The 20,280-nt window shown below is 46.9% G+C and overlaps 1 long non-coding RNA gene across 1 annotated transcript in view; it reads left to right on the top strand.

Annotated features, from left to right (window-relative positions):
• LOC135321386 (uncharacterized) overlaps positions 1–799 on the top strand; it is a 57,799-nt gene extending 57,000 nt beyond the window's left edge. Inside the window, exons 2-3 of the long non-coding RNA XR_010381116.1 lie at positions 457–524; positions 716–799. This is a non-coding gene — a long non-coding RNA (uncharacterized LOC135321386). The remainder of the gene's footprint in view (positions 1–456; positions 525–715) is intronic.
• The last annotated feature ends 19,481 nt before the right edge of the window (positions 800–20,280 follow it).

The raw sequence follows: 20,280 nt of genomic DNA, 5'->3' as shown, positions 1-20,280 counted from the left end.
TTGACGCTGGATTGAAAAGCTGAAGTTTGGAAGTAAAATAATTTTGCTACTCTCTAAATATTTTAGTAGCTTAAAAGTACACTGAAAAAGAAAATACACATATTCCCCTAGCAGTGCACACCACTCGAGGTAATATTTGCACACTCTTATTTTGCCACAGTGTAGATTTTCTCCCTTCAAATGAAAACCTACATAAATAAACTCTGAAAAGAACAGATTGTTCCCCTCTTTCATCCTCATGTAAATAAAATATTCTGAGTGAACTGTTTCCTGATTACAAAATTTATGTCCAAGTTGTTTTTTTAAAAAATCAAGAAGCAATTATTTAATAGAACACATTCTATTAAAAGTTAACCAAGACCAACTAATAAGACTTTTAAAAAATGAACATATTTCAAAGAATTTTGTTCTCTTCAATAGTTGCATGAGTTTTTTTTTTCTTTTTTTTTTTTTCAGGAAAATGTGCAAATATCAAGGTTACCTGGGTCTGCTGGTCACTTCTAGTTTTTGGACTCTTGAAGATGGTGAGTTTTGCCAATGATGCGCGGCTGTTTAAGAACCGGGTAGCTTTTCTGGCAATCACTCTTTGTGTGCCATCTTTTATAAAGGTGCTTCTTGTTGCTAAGTGATCAGTTGCTTAGAGACCAAATCATTTTAAAAAAAATATATATGTCAGGGGCCAACATAAAATTATAACCAAATTTTGTCATTTCAGCTTGCCCTCCGAATGTTTGGCTTTTGTAATAGATCGTAACGTACCAAGAGAAGCCAGTTACTAATCACAAATAGAAAACGGACCATGAGGAGGAGAAAAGATCTGTGCGTACACTTCCGTGACAGACAATAATGCCGCCGAGTCCCTGGGAGGGAGTGACATCTTCACGGGGCTCTCTGCTGAAACTTTGACTCCTCGTGGGGGTCTGAGGCATGTGCTAGGAAATGTGGATTTACCTACACGCATGTACCTGTCCCATGCAAACAAGTGCAATTTGGAGTATGAAGACCTAGGAAGTGTGAAGCTACTTTTGTCTTTTCCAAAGGAAAATTAAGAGGAAAACGCTACACGTAGGAAAATATTAAGTCAGATCTGAAGTGATCTTTGCCTTTAGCTAGATGTTTGTATGTGTGAATGACTGCCACTGCTTCAGGTCCAGGTGTGTATGTGCCAGGAGATGGGGGTTTGCCTACAAAGCAATTATTATCTTCTTCCCTGTGCTCAGGTATAGCCTTAACCAGGAGACAGCAGTCAAAACTATTGGTTAAGCAGGAAAGGCTTGGCCTTGGGGGTCTTTCTCTCCCCGCTCCTGGTGACTTAGCTCATTGATACCCTCCCCTCAAATTAACTGTTACTTAAGTATTACCCCCCTCCCAGGGGCAGGAATATATTTTTAAATGAAAGACTCTTATATTTCCTCAAGGTTCAAACGAATGACAGCATTCCAAGCTTCTTAATGGGTAAGATAGGTGATGGTTGGGAGCAAAATTAAGCGAGACACAACCCTTCACTGTGTAACACCAACCACAGCTCCCTCCTCCATCTCTTTCCCTACCTCCTCCATTCTTCATAGGTCTCTTTGGTCCCATCTTAGGTGAGAAGATAGCAAGCAAATACGTGGTCAAATAGTGCAGTTAAAAATCAAGCTAAGAGGTAAAAAGAGTACTTAGGATCTTACACAGTTTTTCCTTTACTAGCTTCCAAAGTGCTTGCCATTAGAGAAGACTTCTTGCCTTTAGCTTGATTGGTAAAGGACACACTGTGCAGGAGGTGGAGCCAGGGCTAGAGGCCGGGCTGGAAGCGTTGGGTGGGATGACGAAGAGATCTGGTTCTCATTCACTCTCTAGCTCTGGTCACTGTCAGATTTGCATCATCTCATCACTCATTTACAAAATAGATGAAAGACCCACAACCAGTTTGAATTTATTCAGAGATACATGGCAGTTTAAAAAAAATTTACAGCCTGTGCAAATGGGATGGGGCCAATGTTTAGCAGAAATTCATTGCAAGAGGAGATGAAACACTGACTTTCTCCAAGCCAAGCTATGAGCCAAATGAACACATGGCATTTGAGTGCCAGAGAACAAACTCAGGTAAGCGCCAAGCAAGCATTTTCTCTTAAAATCTCCTCCTCCTTTTCCAATCCCCCCCCCAATTTTTCTTTATTGCCTATTTTTTTTTTTTTTTTGAGAAAGAAATGGAAGCAGAAAGGAAAGGGATCCAAGACAGAAGAATTACAGGTAGAAAAAAGCCAGAGAAATTAAAATTTCCAAATATGAGGTCGGTACTTAGGAAATGCTAGTTGACTAAAAGAGGAGGCCAAGGGGGAAAGAGGCCATGAACTCGACTGTATGTTTCTTGAGGCAAAAAGCACCTTATACTTTCTTTCCCCAATTCCAAGTACTTTGTACAGGGCTTTTGCATTTTGAACACAAATGCTCTTGTCAAATTCTGAGTCAAAGGAGGGGAAAAAAAGCAGAAAGGGTGGGCCTGAAGGGATTGCACTACTCCTTGGCCCTGTATCCCATGTGCCCGATTGCCTCCCAAGCCATGTGCTCTGCAGACATTTGTATTTTAGACCTCAATCTAAAAATAAAATTACCTGCCCTTTTTATCCATCCGTCCAGCTCTCTCTACTCCTTTGGTTCCAGTTTGGCTCTCCCCACCGTTGTGGCCATTTACTTTGGATTCTTAATTTCTACCTCTGGGGCATGAGGTTCCACATCTACCTTTTGGCTACCTCTTGCCTATCAGGAGGTAACTCAGGCACCATTCAGGATACCAATCCTTGGTAGACTTCAGGCTTTCACCTGCCTGGGTGGAGGTAGGGAAATGCAATGGTCTATGAAGGACCCACTCAATTGTCAACACTGTGTGGCTGAAGGAAACAGGCTTGGATCCATGGGGGCTCTGCCTATGAATGTCCCAAATTAAAGCTTTGAAAGAAGATTTTTCACATGAATGAAACTGTTTGCACCAAGGAATGTGATCTGGTGCCATTTTGGGTCCTGGAGTACGGCAGACCACTTGTCCACAGGTACCTGGACCACAGAGCCCCCACAACCTGATCCCACAACTGCTGGACAGCTGCTCAGTCCACGCAAGCTCCATCTCCCAATCTCAGGAATGGAGGAGCAGCTAGGAACCCAGAAGTGTAGGCTCCTGCCTCCAGACCAGGAGATGGTACACTTAGAGACATCAAGCCCCAAGGCACCCTCTGCAGAAGTGGTTGTCACTGTAGGTGCCTTTCACTGGGGAAAGCAGTGTCCTTTGATGCCACTCCCAACTGAGCACCCAAAGATCCATCTATTGCCTACTGTCCAATTGCTGTAACTCCCCCAGGACTTGCTTCTCTTGGCCGAACACCCAAGATACCTTTTCTATAAGGTTCACACCTTAGCTAAGAAGTAGGAATTGTCTACTCCTATCCTGGGAAGGTTCCAGTGTAGTGGCCTGCAACTCTGTTCTTATTTCTCCAGGAAACTCCTCAGAAGAGGCCAAATGGCCTAGGAGCATGACCTGCTAGATAAGAATGGAGATTGCTTCAAGTGTTTGAGGTCCTCTCTAGAAGGACTTCTGCATGTAGCCTAGAGCAGCTAGTAGAAGCTTGACTGCTACCATGCAAGACTGCTTTTTCCTAGCAGTTTTACCTTGCTGGGTGCCATTGTGCTGGTCAGAAAGCTACTCTTAGAAGCCAGGGCACCAGAGGGCACCAGAGGAGGGTCTGCCCTGGAAAAGTCACCTCCAGCAACCCAGCCCAGCAGCTGATATTAAAGAGTAGGGTTTGGGCAGTGGAGAGCAGCAAAGCACAACCACCTCCAGCTGAACTTCAGGGCAACTTTGGGAGTTGTGAGGTGAAGGGTCAGAGGGTCTGCTCTCCTGGGGACAGCTGCTCATCCTGGCCAGGGGTACTGCAACCAAGCTTGCCCTTGGGCTGATTGCCTCTCTGGACTTAAAAATTTTGTCACAATCCACAGAGATTTCTGGCATGCTAAGACCTGAGATACGGAGGGCTGGGTCAATAATGAGCAGACCTTAGGACTTGTGCTTATAGCTGCCTTCCCTGATCACAACTCCTCCTGGTCTCGCCGCCTCCTTGCAGTGATAAAGGCCTTAAGACATCACATTTCATCCTCCCGTTTTCAGCACATCATCACAGCGCTACTCAGCAAAAATTCCTCTAAACACCTTGCTCCGCATCCAGATTGTATCCCAGAACTTGTGGGGGCACGCCCACCAGTTCTCCAATAATTACCTAAAGAGCAAGGCCAGACAAGTGTATTACTTGGGTGCTCAGGAAAGATTTGCCCTTGGACCCAGCACCAATGATGGGCCTGATCCAACTATTCAGGTAATGTACCTGCCTTGCTAGAACACCCCTTCTCTCCCCTCCCTCTCCCTCTCCACCCTGGCACAGAAAATATGGCTTCCGCCCATACCACTGTCCCAATGCTCTGGTCACACCAACACTCTGGCAGCCAGCCTGCCATTGGGAGAGCTACAGCATCCCCCTTCCAGGAAGCCCTCCAAGACACCTTGCTCTGACATGTTGAAGACCACAATGAAGAGCCCACCAACTACCCCTGGGCTCCAGAGCAGGCACATGTGTCCAACTCTTCTTGTAAGTTACCAGACATTCAAGGCAGCGAGCTCTTGGACTACAATTTGTGTGATAATTAACATAACGAAAGAGCAGAGCCTAATAAACAGCACCACACAGTCCAATTTCACTGCTTTTCTTAGAGAAAGAACCATGATGTTCTTCTCATAGATTGTCTGGCCCTAGTTGACCCTCTTCACAGCTGGTAATTTACCTCTGGTCACTGCCTCTGACAACATTCAGGCATTCATTGTACCCATCTGTTGAGTAGTTTTCTGAGTGAGCAAAGGATGGGGAGAGGGATGGGAAACAAGAGAAGGATATGCTGTGGTGGGGGAAATGTAGAAGCAAACCAAAGCCAAGTGTCCTCTTGAACCTCACAAGGTGCGTACATTACTGTCCACACTGAAAAAATTCCACAGTAACCTACTAACTCTGGAATCTCCTAATCCTCAAGAGAAAAATGGGAGATAATTACTAATTGCAACACAATTATAAACCAACAATATTTTTAGCAAAGTACAGTTAAACTGAGCAAAATTCTTACAAGTCAAAACTAGTCTCTATTCTCCTCTTTCTCTTGTCTGACTCACCCCTGAGTCCATCTATTCCTGTCTCCCTCCTCTACCTGTACATCTCTTCAAGCCACCTCTCATCTGTAGGTAAGCACCCTCCCTCCCACCTTGTCTGTATACACCACTGCTGGGACAGACACACATCTTGAAATGCGGTGGGCTAAGATCAAGGTCAAAAAGCACTAAACTAAACTGCTCTGTCTTCAGGCATGTTTTGTTGGGTTTTCTCCCTGCCTTTAAGATTGATTCCTGTCTGAACCACAATCTTCAACCAGCAGGGTACAAAGTACTTCTTTATTTCACTCTGCACATAGCATTTCGAAGCCAAGTGTAAGTGTGCCTTAGCCGCCAGGCATGTCCAAAGCCCACTGTGTAAGGGCACCAGTCCTTCAATAGCTTAAAGGGAAACCTCAAAAGAACAAATGTTCTCCTGCTGTATGTGCTCCTGGCACCATCCCCTCCTCCCCATTCAGGGCTTCCCAACTTATTTTCATCCTGCAGGAGGTTTGTTGATCTGTAAGCATGGAGCAGGCATCCAGTGGAAGGGTTGATAAAAATCACCCAGAAGGAAATGAAAGGCAAGGAATCCACGCACAGGAGATACACTGGCCTACATGCAAGAGGTCGACACTTCACACCCGTGACATCTTGAAGGAGGTAAGCAGTGGCAGATTCAGAATACACCTCTAGCCTTTAGAAGGGACAGAAGGTGCTGCTCCAGTCTTGCTAAGGCTGGCTCCAGCAGAAAAAGCTTTCAGTTCATCCTCCCTATCATGTTCATCCGTGGGGCGGCATTGATAGAGCACAGGGACAACATGAGTGGGGTTTTGCCACCACATGTTCCTCCTACACATAAATCATCTAGATGACACTCACTCCGAACAAAAAATACCTCTAGGAATGAGCTAGAAAATTGGATCAGTCTTTCCTTACTTGCCTCTCCTGTTTTTCCCAGTCCCCTAGACCAACCCTAATCAAAATATAGAGAATTACAATGTTTAAGGAAAGAACCCAGCCTTTTAAGCCAAGAGAGAGTGGCTAACAGCTGCCGTGAGCTTAACATGATTGTTTCCAAGAGGCGCTGCTAAAGCAATGTGAACCTTGGTGCAAATCAGGGAAGGTCAGTTTTGAAGCAACCAGGAACTTGAGCCCACTTCAACTTAGGGCTTTTTATAATGCTGCTTCCGTGAGGGTGTTGTGAGCCTTCTCAGGTTCTTGGGCAGCTGTGGCTCAGACTTTGGTACCGCGGCTCTGCAGAAGGTCCCAGTTCCCACAGCTGCCCCCGCAGACTCCTCCTCCTCTCCTCGGCCCAAACACCTCTGCCCTAACTCTGAAGGTGGGAGCGTCCCATCAGAGGGGCAAAGCAGAAACCAGACTGAGGGCAGAGAGGAGGCTGTCACCATTGAGAATAGTCTGAGTTTAATAGGGAATGGGCTGTTGGGCCAAAGATTCAGATCAGGGCTTCTGTTTCCAGGAAGGAAGGGGGATGGAGGGTGAGAGGAGAGTAAGTGCCCCAGCAGGTCTGCCCCAGCAGGTCTCCACCCTGCTCTCAAATGGCACCCCTCCTCCAAAGGGTCAGTTAAAACCCCCAAAGTGATTATTAAGCTGACTCCTGATTCTCCTCAATGATGCAGGGCTAAAACTGAAAGGAAACAAAAGCACCACCTTCTGGACATCCAACCCAAAGTAAGTCCAGGTCGCCAACCGATTTTATTGGCAACTGATAGGAAACTCTGGCTGTGTGCATCTTGGAGGTGGGGCATGAATTGAAGGTGCAATGTTAAGTTCAGTGCCTCAGTGAAATGATCCATGGGTGACTAGATTTGAGATAGATATATATATATACACGTGCTAAAGAGTATTATTGGAGTAAAATGTAGTAATAAAAATCTGTTTTCATATACTGATTTAGAAGCACCATGGATTTGACAAATCATCTCAAGGCTCTGGAGTCTCTGTTTTTCCTTAGCCTATCTCCCTTAAAAGTTCATGAACTTCTCAAGAGTAAGGACCATGTCTTACTCATATTCCTGTCCCTAGAGTCCTGATGCCTGTAGCCCTCAATAGTTGGGCAGTGAGTTTTGAAAGAATGAAACTGTTTACCCTTTGCCTTAAGTCCCCATCCGCTACCTTCCCTGGGTGTCCTCGCATCCTGACAGCGGAGCTGCCTGAGCTCTCAATCCTGCCGCATTCCCAGACCTGTCATGTCTTGATACAGGGATTCTTATTCAAGCAGCCACAGCTCTCCCACTGTCCAAAGTGTGGTACCAACTGGCTTCCCACTCCCAGTTGTCTAGTTTGGGCTTTGGTGCCCTGGAGCTGACCCCCAACTTTCCACAGTTGCTACTCAAGTCAAGATTCTCTACCATCTCGTACTCCTTGGGATTCCTCTGCTGAAACCTGGACTCTTGCACCTCAGGCTTCACTGCTGGGTATGGGGTTCATCTCTGATCCCCTTTCCTTGTTCTGGGTGAGCTGTCCAGTAAGCTCTCCAGCTGCACCTCCTTACCCTGTGCACGCTCCTGTGGCCCCTACAGAGACAGCATTCACTTACCCCCCGTCTTGCTCCTCTGCACTTACTCTCCTCTCACCCTCCATCCCCCTTCCTTCCTGGAAACAGAAGCCCTGATCTGAATCTTTGGCCCAACAGCCCATTCCCTATTAAACTCAGACTATTCTCAATGGTGACAGCCTCCTCTCTGCCCTCAGTCTGGTTTCTGCTTTGCCCCTCTGATGGGACGCTCCCACCTTCATTTCCTGAACCCCTGGTACTGACCAGTTGTTTAAATCAAGACAGGGGATTGCTGTGCCCTGTGTCCTCCCCTCCCAGCCAGCGCACCACTTAGCATATGGTCACAGCTAGTAAGAGGGCCCTGCCATCTCCCAGCCTTTCTTGGCAACCTTGAACACAACAAAGGGATCTGCAATATGGTGGTCACCCCCACCCCCTACACACACACACACACACACACACACACACACACACACACACACACACACACACACACACACACTTGACTCTAGCTTCTTGCCCTGTCAACTAAGCAGGGAGGGGTTGTTCTGAAATGAGTTTATTGCTTTAGAACTAGGGTTTGGGGTTAGTTACATTCTTCGTGGAAGGAGGGGTGGGGGTTCAGGTCTCTGATGAGATATGCTGAACTGTCTGGGGACAGTCCCACTTTCCATGGTGTTTTACTCATTTCAGTGGAGGTAATTTACTTTGTGCATTACTAAATATACAAATCCTTACATTTTAAAAGCTTTGTTATACTTTATACCTATTTCCAAAAACATTTTAAAAGAATTCCTTCTCAAATCGTGAATCTGGGGAAAGGGGGCCCCTAGATGAGTAGGTGACTGGGCCGCTGCTATCCCGGCCCAGTTCTGGGCATGGAGCCTCTCAGGAGACCCTACACCTGACTTTTGCCCCAGGTTTCATATGCCAAGAGTCCTGCTCTCATCAACAGGGACATGAACTTGGCTCTGCTTGTCATCATCCTTGGTTCCTGCCCAGTTGAGGCTGCAAACCACCCTCCCACCTTTTATTTGGGTGGGTGCTTTGGGGCCTTCTGCCATGCTCACATGGCAGGTTTACCTGCAGAGCGCTCAGCTGCCCACTGTGCCCCCTTTCCTCTACACTCCCCTCAGACACTCAGGATCCCTGGTCATCCTCTCCCCAGCCCTTGCCAGAAAGCTTTCCTGAGTCATTCATCTCTTCTTGTAAATGGAGGGTAACCCTGGCACCTACTCTAGAGCTATTTGCACTTTAAGCCTTTTTCCAGTGAATCAAGGAATAAAACCTTGCCCCACTGAAAGAATTTAGCATTAACCCTTGGGAGCTGGAGAAGTTTGGGAGAGGCTCTCTTCCAGTGCCCCAATATCCTATACAATGCTCCTGCTACCAGACCCAGCAAAGGCTGTGAAATCAAGCATAAATAGCCCGCACATTCCTCCACCATGCCCCTGGCCCACTACCTAACTTCAGGCCCACCACTGAGTGAGTGGAAGGTGGACAGCAGATGTGAAACTGAAGTTAAGTTAAAGACCCACCTTTTGAAGGCCATCTTCCCTGGCAGGTCCCAGCCTGCATGAGCCCACATTCCCCTAACTCCTCAGAGCTTCTATGTATTTCACATTCCTGCTCAGTTTCCCAGGAACTGCCTGGGAATGAGGCAATGTGTTTCTCTTTGCACAATGCCTGGCACATAGTAAGCACTCAGTAAATACTAGCTATTAGTAATAAGAATAATAAATCCAGGATGGGATCTATGGGATGGTTGCATCGAGGCTGCTAGGAGTATTCGTGGACCGCGGTGGTGGTGGGCAGCTAAATTCTTAGCACGTAGTGGACTATTCATTTAATGTTTCTGATCCAGAGGGAGTTTCAATTCTTTAAAGTATTTTGGCTAAATGACAAGGATAAGAGTCCCTTATTATACCTAAATCTCCAGGAGAGTTGAAAAAAAGATTTTCTGTGGACTGGCTGAACATCCTGCTCAATACCTAAGATGGAGGTTTATGACAAAACTAGTCTTCTGTCTCAGCTGTGAGGATTCTGACTGGTCAAGTGACTTTCATAGGACCCACCTACTTTCTATGGAAGGAGGCAGGTCTAGTAAGATGTATGAAAAGTGTAAAACCAATTAACCAAGCAAGATTCTTGTCTAAAGCCAGGGAACAGAAAGATAAACTGCTGAGGTTCTGTCTCTAGAGTCCAGAATTAATCTTGCTGCCTTAAGCCCAGGTTCACAGCACTATTTTCTTCCCTTCTCATCCGCTGTCATGTTGCTCTGCCCGTAGAGGTTGGAATTTTGCCTCCATTTCCTGAGACTCTCTGGATTTTCCTCTGGTCCTCTTGCACTGCCTTGACTTCTAGCCTGGAGCACAGGTTTGCTCCCTTGCCCAGGACTTGCCATGCCCCTGCCCTGAGGGCAAGAGCACAGCACCTAGGTGCAGGTGAAGCCCCCACTTCACTTTGAGCATTGCAAAGACCCAAAAGCATTGCCCCCAAGCTCTAGATTCGATAAAATTGGGTAGAACGCTGGCTACCCTCCCCACCAGATGACAGATTCTGTGTCACTTTGGTCCCATCATGCCTTATGACTGAGCCAGCCTAAGTTCGACAGAAAACTAGGTTGGAAGCAGATTATTTAAGACCTTAAAAGTGAAGGTATGGAATAGGGGTGGAGGCACTGCAGGTGCTTAAGCAGGGAATCCATATGATCAGAACTGTGCTTCAGGCAGTGGTGGTGGGCAGCGTGGATTGTGTAGGCAGAACCTGAAGGCAGAGAGACTGGTTACATGGACCCAGATAACTTGTGTGCAGTGAAAGGCTGGAAAGGAGGGGACCAATGTGAGAGATGGTTCAGAAGAACTGACATGGATTTGGAAAGTGTAGAGGAAGGAAAAGTACATTATTACATTAAACAACCAGACAATTGCAAAACCATCTTTTGAATGCTGTCTTCCCTGGCTGGCCCACAATCTCCTGGCTCCTCAGAGTTTCTGTTTTCTTGAGATTCCCACTCAGTTTCCCAGGAACCACCTGAGAATGAGGCAAGGCCACGTTAGAGGGGAAATGTTCATGCTAATAAGAAATGGGCAAAGGGACCAACATTTAGCAAGTGCTTATTGTGAATGAGCATTGGTGGCATTCATGGAACACGAGAAAAAAGGACCTTGGCTCAAAGAGCACAGGCCAGAATTCCAGCCTAGGGGCGTGACCCCAAGTCCTTGCCCTTTTTGCACTGCAGTTTCTCTAGAGAAGTAAGAAACAGCAACAAATCAGAGGAGGAAGATAACAACTTTGAACATGTCCAGGCTCTGGAAGGACAGATGGCAGTTCAGTCAGCAGTTAGAAATGTTGGCATGGAAATCTGAAAATAGATCAGGACCAGAAGAAACCAATCTGAACATCAGTCACGTGGACATTATAATGGAAACTCCAGGATACATCAAATCTTCGACAAAGAAATGGAGATCGGGAAAGAAAGCTCCGACTAGAACCCTGAGGGACACCCTCAGCTTACGAACTTAATGAAGAAGCAGAAAAGAAGCCATAAGAGTAGAATGAAAACCAGGAGAGGGTCATTCAACTGGAGTCCAAGGAAGGCAGTGTGAAAACAGGAAAGAGAAGCCATCAGCTTAGAACACTTTATACTGACAAATAGATTGGGGGAAAAAAACCCACAAGAAAAGGCCAGAAGCTTTAGCAGTTAGGAACGCACTAGTGCTCTCTCATCAGTCAGACTCAGTCAGATGGCGGGCAGGGGAGCTTAACAGCAGCAAATGTGGACTCTTCTTTCAAGAAATTTGGCAGTAAAAGAGGAAAGAACTGGAAAAGGTTGGGTAGGGGTGGAAGATCCTTCTTCGGACCAGGATTGCACAGACTTAATCACTCAATTTGTATTCCCTGTGATGCTCAAAGAGAGAAATGATCCTCAACCAGATTATTTATTGGTCCCAGACAGACCATACTGTAGTAGCAACAGTTTTATAATACCTCCCTTTCAACCCCAACTCCCTGGTGGGAGTAACTTTGCAACCATCACTGGCTTTAAAGGAATAAATCTGTAATATGCTGCTAGATTCTTGGCGATCACCTCACCCAGCCTTTCGCTGCACACAGCAGCAGGAATGGATCAAACTGGCATGGGGCCTTGTAGATCCAAAAATCTATAGAAAGTTTTGAGCATTTTCAAAACTGGCCAATCATATCCAACTTCTGCAGATTTAGTCTGTTCCTTGACATTCCCCCTTTCTTCAGCCTTTGAATTGGGAAAGGGGCTGTCCAGAGGAACAGTGTTAAAAGCCAACGGGGAAAGGCCCCTTCAGTTAGGGCCACAGGTGCAGGGGCCGCATGAGCATGAAATCCAGCTCCTGCTTCCTTGCCGAGTTTTGTGTCCACCCAGATGGGACACCTTTTTCTAAATTGCACAAAGGAGTGTAGGCTAGTGGGGGCTTGCTTATACACTTAGGTTGGGAGGAGGTTGGGGTCCTTCTGCATGAGTGGAGAGCAGCTCTCTCCTCAAGAGAAGGAACTCCTTCCTGATGAGGGCCCTCTAGCCTAGTCCCCAGTGACCAGACTCTGACTCTCTGCCCAGCCTAGAGAGAGGCTGAGATTGCTGGGGCAGAGTGCTCCACGGGCCACAGTGGGCTTGGGGAGAAAGGTGGGCTTCTGGGGGAGCACTGGATAAAATAGAGGAAAGGGCCAAGATGATCTGCTGAGTTGTGGGAACAAGCCTGTGTTCGGTGCCTGCTTCAAAATAGTGTCAATACAGAATTTGTGCAAATTATTTTCAACACAAAATTAGCAAGTCTGAGCTGTCACCCTCCTCTTTCATGAGCCAGCTGAGGCCAGACTGTAAGAGGTTAAATCATATGGAAACCCTTATTTTTAAAATGGAGCTACATTTAGTCAAGAACCACTTATGCAGGATATGTCTTCTGCCATTTACCAGAGAAAATGTGCTTTAATTCCTTGATGCCAAAGAATGTCTGACACATTGTATAATGAAACTAGAATAATTGAGCTACTTGTTCATTACAAAGCTCTCCAGCTGAATACCCTAAATTCTTCAGTGGCTGAGTGGGCTTCCAGTGAATTAACAACGTTCTTTTAAAAAAAATTATTTTGAGGTAGGACACAATATTTACAATAGAATTTTTTGTGAAGCACTACTAAACGCTTTTTACTCCAGGAAGGATTGCATATTTTTCTTTGTTGATAATGCCAGGGTGATTCAGAAGGACAAGTGAAACGTTAGCCAAAGTGTTACACAGAAGTCCAGACGAGCTTCACTCTGGCCGTCTTTCTCTCTGTTCTCTCAGATCCCTCAGGGATCTCCCTTGACATTTCCCTGACCTACTGCCCCTCTCTCATGGAGTTCCTGCCAATTGCCTTGCCTCCAGGTAACTGAAACACCAATTTCCCTTCGTGAGCTGGGGAGCCCCATAAAGGCAGAGGCCATGTTGCATTAGCATCCCTGCTGTCAAAAGCAGGAAGCAGAGTACATCATGCCTAGGAGGCTCTCAGGAAGGCACTCATGTTGGGTGTAGAGACCTGGGGTTAGGTGAGAATCTGTAAAATAAGAACAGATAAACCAAGTCCAAACTCAGAAAGACTGATGCTCCCTCCTTCCCGAGGGACATGACCAGTGCAGTCTCCACATCTTCTCATTTCCTGGGAAGATTACATGGATTGCCAGCCAGCTGAGTCAGGGCTGTCATGTCACATTCAGGCTGGCTTTGGGAAAGCTGGCCCGTACGTCAATCACAAAGTTCTGGCAGCAGAGAAGTTTGGGGAGTGGAGAGAAGAGTGAGAAAAGAGAGAAGGGACACAGTGAAAACAAGGCAGGCGGAAGCACGTTTCCAGGAGCAGGGAAGTGTTTTAAAGATCACAGACCAGTTGAGTTTGAGGACAACTAAGGAAAGGCCCCCGGGTTTCAGGAAGTTGCTTCTTGATTTTTCAATTATTTCCAAAGAGGCAAGGCAGGAGCTGGCTGGTAGGGAGGAGAGAGGGGCTGAGCTGGGGGTAAGGGTGGAGGTGGGGCAAGACAAAGACCACACATTTCCAGAGCAGCTAGGTGGGCGGATTAAAGCTGGGGGCATCTATGTCGGATAGGCTGGGGAGGGAGTGGATGCTGGGGTTTTGTTTTAGTGGCAACCCTCTGGGCAGCAGCTATGACAAAAGAAGCCTCGAGAGAAAGAATCCGAGTAGTAGAGGGAAAGTACATTCTTCTCCGAGGGAGGAAATAGAAAAGAACGGCTGTAGATTTGATACTCTTCTGTGAATCTCCCTGTCCCAAGTTAAGATGGCAACCCGGGGTGACGGGATGGAGACCTCAGTCACTTCTTTGTAATATGGGCTGGTCAGTGGAAACAGCAAATGAGCAGTGATGTGGAGCCATTGACCATCAAAGGACACTGTCACCTCTCAGCTGGTGATCCCCAGGGTCATTCCATGGACCGGTGTCCTTCTCTGGTAAACTTCTCACTGCAGTACGGACAATGAGGTTGTTTTCTCATAGAGCTAAATTCAATGTAAAGGACTTTCCTTTATGCTGAGATTATAATCTTCACTTTTTTTGTTACTAAAATGTTCTTTGCTGAACGTGAAACAATGATAGTAGCTCAGAGTTTGGGTTTTCCCCTCAATGTCTTTATACAGCCAAAGAAAAAAATACTGTTCCTTGTGGGTACCCCCTCTGCCACCACCACCCTTTATTTTTCATACTTCTGTTTGTAAAATAAATTCTTAGGAATAATTGTTCTCAACCTTATGTTTATATACCTCTAAAATACAGTACAGTTATTTTACATGAAGTATTTCAGAGCACACGAGGAAAGATGTTTTGGGCTTGGTCTCTCTGGCCAGGATTTACCACTGCATGCCCATGCACCAGTTGCACCGTGAATTGTTTCCTGCAGGGCCCACCTTGGAGATGAGCAGGAAGTCCAGTCTTTTCAATGCAACTACTTCCAAAAGGATCGAGCGACAGCTCTTGTGCACACCCACTGCGGAGACACCCTTGAACAGGTATGTAGTAGGGACAGGGCTCATGCAGCCCTGGGACCCCAGAACTTTAGACCTGGAGGGAACTTTAGAGTTTGTCTTGTCATCTAGTCTGGATTATTCTGCCTGAGACCCTTTTTAAGGGAGCACATTTGCCCACGGTCACACAATTCACTAGCGACAGAGCCAAGACAAGAGAGAGGCCCAGTCTCCAGACCCCCAGCCGGCCCTCTACCATCTCCGCCTGTTCCTAGCTCAGAATTATGGCAACCCCCTTTCCCAACAGGCGAGACTCAAGCCAAACAACATCAGCCTCGGCCCAACATACGAGGCCTGTCAGGTGGTATGTGGAGTAGAGCGCCGTTTTCTCCTTTGTGACAACGGCTGTTTGCCCCAAATGCATGATGCCTTCCTAATTGTGTGACTCAGAGCTGCTGCTGCTGCTGCAGCCCCCACCCCCTCCCAGAGGGGCTTCTCTCCTAACGCGGCCCAGGGTTCAGTCCGTAGTCCACCTCAGCCTCCACGATTTCAACAAGGCTTTCCTGCAAACGCCCCCATTGCCCTGCTCCCTCCCCGACTTTCCTACCCAGTGCCCACCCCCATGAGTGGCATCTTGCCTCTCATGAACCAAACTGGCTGAGAGTTCTGATTCTACTGATTGGCATAAAAATTCTCATAGTAGGCTGAAAGATCAGGAATTGCAAACAAGAACACCTCCAGGGCTGGCAGAGACCTAGCAGAGTCACCTCCTACTGTGGCTATACGGGCCATTGTGGACATGGTGCCACAGGAACATTAGAACGGAGGAGGATTTAGGCCACTCTGAGCAATGGGGGAAGACCCAGGAAAGCTTCACAGAGAAGATATTTGAGCTGGGCCTTGAAGAATGAGTTAGAGGCAGAGAGAGGACCTTCCAAATCCAGCTCCCTGCCCCTTGTCATATACCCGACCCTGGAGAGCAAAGCAGCAGCTACAGAGGACACTAGGGTTAAGAGCCAGGGAGGACCCGCCAGCTGGGGCACAGCTACTGTTCGGGGTCGTGTAGAGCCCAATGGTCCTTCCTTGCTGATTTGGGCTCTGCCCCAGCTGATATAATAAGGTCATCTGTCCGCTAACTGTAAGCTGAGACTTTATGCTTAAATGCCATTCAAGTTACTTCATATTTTGGCTTATTTAGTTCACTTTTTTAGATTTTGTAGAATAAAGTTTTATTGAGCCCATGCCACGAAAAATTAAGTGTAATCAGTTAATATTTTAGCTGTCACAATGGCAAGTTTGACAAGTTAGACTGACATCTCACTACCATTTTTGCCCTTGGGTAATGATGTAACCATTTCATGGTGCATGGTAATATGGTTAAGTTTAGTTGGAGATACGTTGTGAGCATGTGTATCATGGAAATTAACATAAAGGAACCCAGAAACAGATTCTTTGTGGAAAGAGCATTCGTGTAGGAATCAGGAAGTCTTGGCTTCTCGCCCCAGCTCAGCTCCTGGTACTAAGTATCTCATCTCTAACTTCCACCCACTTTACTTTCTTATCTGCAGGAGGGAAGCAGTTGCCTAGGGTGGGGAAAGATGGAATAGATGGTTTCTAAGGACTCTTCCAGCTCTGCCATTTCTATGACAAAACCCAAGGGAGTTCTTTCTCAAACACTGGTTCAGAATGTTCCCTTCCATGCCTATCAATCTTGTGTAATATTTGCTCCTGAAACCCCGAATCCTTGCTTTCTCAGGAACTCTTACCATTAGTAGTTGGCTGACTCAAAAATTGCTCAACTGCGAATGCTCATTGTCCCACTTTAGCTGTTGCTGAGAAAGAGCCAGTGGGGCTGGGGGAAGTGAGCAAAGGAGCTGGATCTGGGGCAGAGAATCACCCCTGGGATAATGGATCACTGCTTTTCTTCAAAGTAGACAATGAGGCCTGAGCTGACTGCAGATGTGAGCTTGCTCACACGGTTAGCAGGAGCTGGGAAGGGAGGTGGTGGGAGCCAGGCCCCCACCTGCCAGCTCTGGGCAGGTTTCTTGGAACCAACATGGGCATTTCTGGCTCCCTCAATCTATCCTTCTCAGAAAGCTCCACACATAGGCGAGCGGCCTTCTACCAAAACAGAGGATCCTTCCTCCCATGCCCTCCATGGACTCCTTTCCATTATGGGTGTTATCTTCTGTCTGGTGGTGCCTGGGCTTCTTGCCATCGCCAGGGCTTCCTTTTGATCCCTGGTTTACACGGCTTTCTGTTGAGCAAATAAACACACACTCATCCCCACCCTCAACAAAACAAAGTCGATTCATTCACAGGAACTGCTGCCCAGCTAACAGATGTTCTGGCCACCTCGCCCTGCAGCCAGACATGCTGCTGACCCCAAAAGTGAAAGGCTCTGTCACCCATTCTCATCCCCTAGTCGGCCAGTTGCTATCCAGGATTATACAAGAATTTTGATATTTGTCTTTCCTCCCCTACTCCTGCCTCCACAGCTCTTAGTGGCTCTTAAGACAGAGCTGTTCCCAATGTGGCCTTTGATCAGGTCAGCTGGAGCCTGGAAAAGATGGGCCATGTGGTCAGGGTTGCCTTGCCACAGCTACTCACATCCTCCATCTGCAGACCTGACTGTGCCTTTGGAATGGCAAGGCCATGAGGAGCCCTTTGGGGCACCTCCCCACCCAGAGAGAGAGCAGTGAGAAGCCCCTCTGTAGGAGTGTAATGGCCAACAAGTGCTGCCTTTCTGGCTTGTCCTGACTTTGGGGCTCGGCAGTCTTCCTTTCACTTGTAGTTTATGGCCTCTCAGGAGAGACAAGACCTTCACTAACATGCTCCTCAGCTTTTAGAGTTTAGGGTGGCGCCCAACCAAATGGTCCGGGAGCCCAGGGGAGGGAACGTTGACTTCCAACAGGACACTCATGTAAAGTTCTATGGAGGTGGTGACTTTTGAACTGAGCCAGGGGAGAGGGGATTTCACTGGACAGAGAAATGGAGCTGGGAGGGCCGTCATTTCTGCAGCTGTCTCTGTGTGAAGGCAGGAGAACGCAGAGCCAATCTGAGCAGCAGGGAGAGTGGAGAGGCAGCCAATGGGGCAGGACAGACCATACTGCCACAAATGCGCTCCTCCAGTTGGTCAGCCAGCCCACTGGGAGCCCTAAGGCACCAGGAGTCCTGAACCCAGTTTAAGTAATACTCTTTAGACCCTTTTCTTCACAGAAACGCAGAGAGAGGATTTTGAGGGGGAAGTGACCCCTCAAGAGTCCTTAAAAGGCAACACCATGATCTCAATTCAACTTACTCCTTGTCTAAGGCTTCTCTGGAATCGTTCCAACAAATGTTTGGGATCTTCCAACATTTTTCTACATAAGTTACTGAGTGCTCTATGTCTACCCCAAACTGCAGCTAACAAGAAGGATTGCAAGGAGCCTATTAATTTGTCAATTAGAGGTAAAACTGTCTAGAAATCACTTTGGTGCTTTTCAAAGTCATCTCCAGGGGGCAATAGAAAGAGGTTTGAGTCACTTGTGACAGCATTGAGTGAAACTGACCCCTTGCTCCCCTGCCAATAGTCAAGGCAGAGAGTTTGAGGAATAAGACCCTAAAGGGCCTGCTCTCACCATACCTGCCAGGCCTGGAGCTCTAGAACTTCCTGTGCCAGAGGCCTGCGGAGTCCGAGCAGGACCACCACCAGCTCCTCCTCTAGCTCTAGCCCTACACTGGGAACCAGCTCCTGCTGCTTTTCACCCCTACAAGGAACAGCCTTTCCTCCAAATTACACCCCTCTTCTGCACCTTTTTAGTGTATCAAATGATCAGTTAGTGCAATAAAAATATAATAAGAAGGACATTCCCTTTAAGAAAACCATCACCCCGAGAAACAGAAAACAATAGTAGGGAACAAACTGAATAGGACACCAATAGGATTAAAGGCCAACAAAGTGTGATCAAAGAAACAGCAAGAGGGGGAAGAGGCAAAGAGAAGTGAACAGAAAGCTAAGAAAAGAAATCACCTCCCCAAGGAAGATAACACAGTCGGACCAGGGGGAGGTAGGGGTGGGTGTCAGAAAAGAAATGAGATCCAAAAGGAGCTGTCACATTAAGGGTTAAAGAGGGACTTTGCTTGGGCTTGGAACAGGCATTGGAAAACTATACTTTGGAGGCAACCTACAAGGCAGACACTGGAAATACTGAGATTGAGTTCAGAGGCTGAAAGAATACTGATGTGGGGAAATCCCCAAAGGTAGTCTCTCACCCTGCACTTGGCCACATTGCCCCTTATGGTTTGCCTGTCTCTGCAGTATTCTATGGTAATTCTTGCCCCATAAGGGCAGACATTGAGCATACACCTGTGAGGGCAAAAAGCTTCTTTTCCAAATTAGATCAGTTTAGCCTTTCTGGTCTTGAGTAGACCAGAGGCAGAATTCACCTCGGCCAAGGCTCCTCTCGCTGAGCTAGGGATATAAAAGGTCAAGCAGAGAATGAGTGTCCCTTTCCCACTCCTGAGGATTCTCAGGGTCAGGGCCAGAGGCCTGCATGCTGACCCTACTCTGGCTGACTGACCATGCCTGCCTGCCTGCCTGCCTGCCTGCCTTCCTTCCTTCCTTCCTTTCTTCCTTCTGGCCATCCAAGACATGCTACCGCTCTCTCAGGCCTGTCTTCTGCTATTCATCCTTTGATTGACTAGACCCGATTTATCTGCGAGTTTTTTTTCCATAAAGAATCATGGGTTACTGTGTCTTTCCAAGGCTAGGGTTACTGCTGGCTAAATTCATCCCATCAGGAATGACTAGAATCCTGGGGAAATACTGGTTATGTTTGGGTTTAAAATCAGAAGTCCAAAGGGTGTGATGCCACCAAAGATTAAGCAAAAATTGTTCTTGAAAGTCATACAAATATTTTTAAGAGTAAGATTTGGGTAATGATTTCTCTGCCAGAGAAAAATTTTCACAAGATCCTTTCTACAATCTCCACAAAACGGTTGAGCTACAATTCCGAAACAGCAACAAAGGGGAAATGGGGAACTGGATTCAATATTTAAAGTGTAAACTTCTTAAGTATGTCCCCCACTTTTGTCTTTGTATTATCCTGTTGCCTCTTCTTGACCATTTCTTTTGTTCACATCAAGCAAATCATTTCCTTCTCCTCCCCACCCCATGTTCAGCTCCAGTCCTCTTCTTCCTCACGTCTGTCTGCCTACAGACTCTTCAAAACATGTGCCCATACTTTGTCTGCTGGCAGACATGAACTAAACATGGACCTGACACTCTCACAAATTCAAGTGCACAGTCCTGAGCATATTCACTCTTTGAGGTCCCATCTCCCTTTCCACTGTGAAGCATCATTGCTCACTTGAGGGCAATCATTGGTGGAGTGACCTTGCATAGGACCAAAAGTGCATCACTGTCTCCCCTTCCAAATCACAGACTCATAGAATAATGGGGTTGAGTGTCAGCCTAACCACCCTTAGAGGGCATTTGTCATTCCAGCCCTGAGTTCTCAACTTTTAATCATTACTCTCTATAAAAAATAGCCTATTTTCATCTGGGTGATATTGGACAAAATGTTAAAGCAGGCCAAGAGTCATCCTTGGTTTCCTCTTACTAGAGAATATGCCC

This window comes from Camelus dromedarius, chromosome 5 (genome assembly GCF_036321535.1).
Source record: "Camelus dromedarius isolate mCamDro1 chromosome 5, mCamDro1.pat, whole genome shotgun sequence".
NCBI lineage: Eukaryota > Metazoa > Chordata > Mammalia > Artiodactyla > Camelidae > Camelus > Camelus dromedarius.
Note: the sequence above shows the minus strand (reverse complement) of the source record. Positions and strands in the feature narration are given on the sequence as shown.